Source organism: Delphinus delphis, chromosome 2 (assembly GCF_949987515.2).
Source record: "Delphinus delphis chromosome 2, mDelDel1.2, whole genome shotgun sequence".
NCBI lineage: Eukaryota > Metazoa > Chordata > Mammalia > Artiodactyla > Delphinidae > Delphinus > Delphinus delphis.
In genome coordinates this window covers 66,550,445-66,556,968 of record NC_082684.1, presented here as the reverse complement: position 1 = coordinate 66,556,968, position 6,524 = coordinate 66,550,445, and the positions used below count along the sequence as shown (strand labels likewise).

At 40.9% G+C, this 6,524-nt stretch overlaps 2 non-coding genes across 2 annotated transcripts; one reads left to right on the top strand and one right to left on the bottom strand.

Moving 5' to 3' along the window:
- The first annotated feature begins 4,875 nt into the window (after window positions 1-4,875).
- On the top strand, window positions 4,876-4,982 carry LOC132421490 (U6 spliceosomal RNA). Its single transcript, XR_009518734.1, has one exon. It is a non-coding gene; the product is annotated as a U6 spliceosomal RNA (small nuclear RNA).
- A 1,034-nt stretch (window positions 4,983-6,016) lies between these two features.
- LOC132421489 (U6 spliceosomal RNA) lies at window positions 6,017-6,123 on the bottom strand. The gene has a single exon (XR_009518733.1). It is a non-coding gene; the product is annotated as a U6 spliceosomal RNA (small nuclear RNA).
- Window positions 6,124-6,524: the final 401 nt, after the last annotated feature.

The window sequence follows — 6,524 nt, the reverse complement described above, 5'->3', positions numbered from 1 at the left end:
AACTTTTTAATGGTTTCTGCTTTCTGTGTCCTATCTTAGAAAGCTTTGCTAACCCTAAGGTTGCAAAACTATTTTCCTATTTCCTTTAGAATCTCCATCTCTAATTAATTTTTGTGTATTTTAAAAAAAAAACAACCCTGCGTTTTACCTACCTTTTTAGGAGCTCTCAGAAATGCTAGAACTCTATGTGACTCTACTGAGGTTCATTAATGAAAACTATTTGATTAAAACAAAAGCTTACTACCTAAAACAGAAAGCTGATTTTAGTTGATAAAACATGCATTCAAATAATTGAGTTATTATTTATTTTATTCAATTATTTTTCAAAAACTGAATTTTATTTTATTTTGCTTAATTTTTTTTAAAGAACTGACCACTAAAGGCAATTCTGAATCACTTGTTTTAATGGAGGACAACATGGGCATAAATCCTGGATTGGGCCATTTTATTATTGTTTTTTATGGTCACAGGCTTTTTTTCCTTCTGTTTTTTTTTTTCTTGACCACAACAATTATATTACCTTTAACTCATAAGTTATCTTCAGTGGTCTAAAAAACATAACCCAGAACATTTTGGAAGATAAAAATAAGCTGTTGAGACAATTTTTTTCCTTCCTAAGCTAGAAACAGAACACCTAGAGTTGACTGAAGTTTTTCCTCTTATTATGATCTACGTATTGATTGCCCAAGAATTTTAAAATAGTTTATAAAGATTTTCCTGGTTAAAGCTACATTAGGATTCCTCTAATGTTAAATAAAATTATAGAATAAGAAGGAGCGTGGATTCGGATTCTGAGGAAACTGAATTTGAATTCTGGCTTCCCCCAGTCCAATATTATTACCCATACGAATTTACCCAAGGTACATAATTCCTTTGAGCATCAATTTCCTCAGCTGTAGAATGGGATAATACCTACCCCTCAGAATAATTGCAAATATTAAATGCAATCTTGTATGTAAAATGCCTACCAAGTAGTTGGTGCTCAATAACTATGACCCCCTCCTTTTCTATTTCTAATTCTTGAGTTGTCCTCTCAAGAAAAGGACACATATAAAGCTACACAAACTCCAGAAAGTAGATTTTTCTATATCAACCTATACCGTGTTTCTCAAACTAGGATCTAGAACCTCTTGGAGACTTCAGACAGATTCTCAGGGGTCAGAGGCTTTTCTACAGGATTTTCAAAAGAAACTGTTTATATTTGGATGATTATCCTAAAATATTAAAATAAGCAGAGTCTGAAACTTCTGAATAAGTTATCTTTAGCTATAACTAAGCATTGCCAAAAGATTTCAATATGAATTTGCATTTACCTTTGCCATTTCAGCTTACTGAACTAAGGGACCATCAATGTGTCAGTGCTGTTTGGTTGGCATGTCCTACTATCTAAATGGCAGCAATGGCCAGTGTCTGCTATTATACTTATGTTGTCTGTGAAGGCAAAATTTCTATTTCCTAGTAATAACATACATATGAATAACATTTTCAATGATGAAGACTTTAGTTTCTTGTCTTTTTAATAAATCAATACTTTGATTTCTCATCAAGAAAATGACACGCCACTGAGTATTTACTATTTTGTAGAGGCTAATGAGAAATGAACAGAGGTAGACTGAATAATATTAATGATGCACTTGCACCAAGAGAAAGCCAAATGCTTTAGGACATTCTATACAAATAAAGATTTAATGGTAATTTGAATATTCTAAATTGAAAACAGAGTGGAAGCAATCATAATAAAATCTGATTTATGATCAATTTTGAAATGGTGTAAATGAGGCATTTTCAGTATCTAATTGCCTCTGTGAAATTCTGCACTCTCAAGCCTCATTCGTGGTAAACATGGCGCTGAGCCTGTTGAAAACCCACAAGGCTTGTGATGCCTGTGTCAGACTTGTTTCTCTGTAGGAACCTGTCTGCCTTGTTTTGGGGGTGAGGGTAATTTTGATTATACAGCCTCTCTGTTAATCCTTTTCTCTCTTGCCAACAATTGTTGAAATATTGTCCAAATGTCCAGATATAAACAAAACACTGTGAGAAACCTAGTTCCTTCTTTGCCTTCAACAGTCTATGAGCTCAGGGCTGAAATTGAAAAAAAAAAAGTTTAAAAAGTATTTCTAGGAGTTTAAAACTAACTTCACATAATCTTGTTCTAAATTTCAGCAAAATTTGATTATGCATTTAGTGCTGATTTCAATTATACTGTTATGCCAACTCCATGTTGAAATAAGTAATACAGCTTTACAGAGTCATCAAGCAAGTATTGCTCACTGCAGAATGTTAATTAGGAGGCCTAATTTTCCGAAACTACCTTATTTCATAGAGTCTCAGCTCCCATCTATTGTGTGCTGTGTCCTGATTTCAAAAATGCTACAATATCAAAAAAGTATGTTCCAGTATCTATATAATTTGGTAGTAAACAAAGGTTCAGTTTTTTCAGAACATACTTATGGGAACTGGCATTCTCTGCATTAGTCAAAACACAGAAACAAATTAAGTATAGAACTGAACCTGAGGCTACATCTTTCCACTATCAAATCCAACAGTGGTTATTCAGTTTCAGCCAAAGACATTATCATTATCACTGCAATAACTTTGAATTGTATTGATTTGCAGTTGTGTGTTTAATTTGTAAATCTGCTTTGGTTTTAGAGTATGTAACAGCTATAAGCATGAGTTTATACCCAGTTTTATGTTTACACATATTTAAATAACAATATAATAGAAGTAATTTGGGAATACTGGGAGCCTAGAGAGAATTTATTGTTTTAAAGGGGGTCATGCATATATCACCTGTGAGAAATTCTGCTCTAGTTCTTTAACAGCTCATTGTTCAAAAGTGCCATGACTCTAAAAACATGCATTTTTGCTATTTCTGTACACATCTGATAATTTAAAGCCATTATAAAGATTTTTCCTCCAAAGGATTTGATCTTTAGTCAACTTTCAAATCTTTTTTCTGTCTGTGGTAAACATTTTTCCTCTTTTTAGAATATAAACATTTTTCCTTTTCCTGGTTTAAACATGGTCATCCAGAAGTGTAGTTGACTGAAGGAGCTTACAACTTGTTAGAGACATCGAGCTTATGTCCCAGGAACTCTGACCATCCTTCCAACTATAGATTCCTCTAATCATGTATCCTTTAACAAACTGGTTGTAAGGTTTCTAAAGAGAGTAAGAACATGAAGGGGTTTTGATATATTTCTTCAAATCATAAAATTGAACATCAATTTACTATTTCTTAATAGCTTTGAAGTCAGAAATGCTTATTGGAAAGACAGGCTATTAGAAGAAATACATCAAAGCATATTTTATTTGTAATTGGGAAACTTAACCGGCTGTCATTTTTTGCCTAATTTGGGGGGGGGGGAAGAACAGTATATTTTATTACTTTTCAAAAGCTGTGAAAGTAAAGAATTATAACTATAAACACTGAGAAAGAAAGGTTGAACAATAAATAATCCCTATAGGCTTTCTGTTCCTTTCTCTATTTTTGTTTCAGCAATACCAGAAACTCTTACATGGTTTCACACTACTTTCTTTTTGTACATCATAAAACTGGATACCAATTTTAAAACTTCTCAAAATTACTTATCTTTCACAGGTTTTTACTTCAAACTATTATGTTGTGGAAAGGATAGGACGACCATAGGAAGGAGAAAAAAGAAACAAAACTTCACTTATTCTATAAATATGCCATATTCCTTGTTGAGGGTGCCATTTTTACACAACGCAGGCAAACCTGTGCCCTTCACTTCAATATATGAAGGTTTTCACCTTTGGCCCTCAGTTCACTACGTGTAAGGCTGTAACTTGAGCCAGTTAATATCAGAATGTTTTAACACTAACATTCCAGTATTTCTTGCAGGTAGATCTGTCCTGCATGTTTGTAGCATAATAGGGCTAGGGTTAGGGTGTGGGGAAGTACACTTAAGTACAAGAATGATTCTCCAGTTCAGCTCTAACAGTTTAATTCTTCGAATCCATCTCTCAGGCCAAACAGGTGCGCTTCAGCGTGTTCCAGTGGGTTGGAGGCCAGGCTAGAAGGCGGCCTAAGGGATGACACTTGTGAAGGGCGTGGTCGCCCATGCTAGCTCCACCCCCCATGGACTGCGCAGAATGGACTCAGATCGAGACACTTGTGCTAATACTCGAAGAGCCCAGGGCGTCCTAGAGTGTGGTGCTGACCATCATATCTGAGTGGTCAGTCGTTGGGAGGAATCTCCCGGAGAGCTGGACGGTGGGCTTCGCCATTTCAGCAAAGTCTCTGGAACTGGCACAAGGCTCCTATTTCATGGGTGAAATATCGGTGACACGTTCCATATTTTGCTGGGAGGACCCGAGCTCGATCCAGAACCCTAGTGACCCAGCGTCCTGGTTGGTGGCCCAGCAAGCCAACCGATTCGTAAACCTTAAAGAGACTTGGGAGAAGCGCCGCTTGTTCCATGCAGGCCGCCAGGGCCGCCTCAATCGCGCCAGCCTGGTGGCCCACTCCGCATCGCGGCCGCCTCAGAGGGCGCGTGTCCACCTCGCTGGCCGGGTCTTCGAGTGCGCCGCGCTCGCCACTCCCGGCATGCTCCGCGAGCCGAGCGCCCCCGCGGGAGGGCCCACAGCCCGGGACCTGGGGCCCGTGACGGAGCTTCTTACCCAAGGTGCCCCGGGCGCTCATTTGCATGTCCCTCCGAAAGGTGAACCCAACAGCCCTCGCGGTTTAGCAGTCATAGCACCAAATGTGCGAGCCTGCTCAGTGGTTGCGAGACATCAGATTTCCCTAAACGTTCGACGGTGGCTGGGAAGACGCGCAATTCAGTCACCGTAAGCGAAAGAAGCGAGAAACTCCCGTGCCTTATATAGGCTGTAGGAGGAGAGTATAGCGTGCTCGCTTCGGCAGCACATATACTAAAATTGGAACGATACAGAGAAGATTAGCATGGCCCCTGCGCAAGGATGACACGCAAATTCGTGAAGCGTTCCATATTTTGTGCTCTTCCACACCATCTGGACACCCTTTGTTCATCAGCTCCTAAAGGATAAAGCTATGGGCCGAAAGCACAACGTCTGGCACTTAATGCTGAAATTAAGTGATTTTCACTATAGTGATTTTTCACCATAAAAATGTTCGTGTAAGGCAATGTATGAAATGTGAATGAAGCCGAGTTGCACACCTGGGAATTTACGTGCAAATATGTCGTTTCTACGTATCTTGGAAATGAGAAAATGTCAACTTGCATTTCCTTCATAGAACTTGAAAGTTCTGAAATCACCTTACTTATGGTCTGTCTCCCTTAACAACACAAACTCCAGAGGCCCAGCTCTTATTCACTATAGACTGACACATGAATCGCTCGATGAGTCCATACCAAATCATTTCTAAATTATTAAGTCACTGAATTATTGCGAAGTTAATGAATCCTTGCTAAAGGAAGTAAGCAACAGCAGTGCACAAATCTTGGGCCTACTTTGTGACATTCTTTTGTCGTTTTAGACCGGAGTTCGTACGCTCTCAGACTGAGCTACACAAAAGCAGGGACTGTTACCAAGGAGTGGTTATAACGGATGAGATCAATGTTGGCCGGTGCCTGTGGATCCTAGAGCTCCAGCACCAGTTGAAAACTGGCTAGAAGCAGCAAGCCCATTCTGATCTGCTTTCCTAAGAAGTCATTTTTATCTGATCATTTTATCACTCAAAATGCCGCTTTACCTAAATCGGGTGGATTCTGTGATGGGAAATTTAAGAGAAAAGTTAATTGCCCAAACCAAAAGCAGATTTTAACCAATGGTAACAAGCATTCGACTGCAGACAGCAAGATTATCGAGGCAGTTTAATAATAGAAATGAGACAGGTCGGGCCACGGGCATGCCGGGAGGCCATCGAGATAGAATCGACCCTGGGAGGAAGAAGTATCCGGTGGGAGAGCCATGCAGGAGGCCTCAGAGCGGTCTCCAGAGCTGCCTCTCAAAACCCCACTGTTTTTTGTGTTAATGAGCACAGGGGTCGGGACGGTGGGGAAGGGCACAAAATATGGAACGCTTCACGAATTTGCGTGTCATCCTTGCGCAGGGGCCATGCTAATCTTCTCTGTATCGTTCCAATTTTAGTATATGTGCTGCCGAAGCGAGCACGGTATTCATCTTACCCACAGCATATATAAAGCACGGTGACTCTGAACTCTTACACTTACGGTGACTGAACTGAGAGTCTTCCCGGCGATCGCCGAACGTTTAGGAAATTTGATGTCGAGCCCCACTCATGAGGCTCGCACATTTGGTGCTGTAGTCGCTAGACTGCGACGATCTGTCGAGTTCATCTTTCGGAGCGACATGCAAATGAGGGCCCGGGGCACCTTGGGTAAGTGGCTCCGTCGCGGGTCCCAGGTCCGGGACGTTGGGTCCTCTCGCCGGGGCGCTCGGCCCGCGGAGCATGCCGGGAGTGGCGAGCGCGGCGGCCTGCCTTGCGCGCGGCGGCGTGCCCTGCGCGCGGCGCCCTCGAGGACGCGGCGAACGAGCGGGACCCGCGCGGTGCG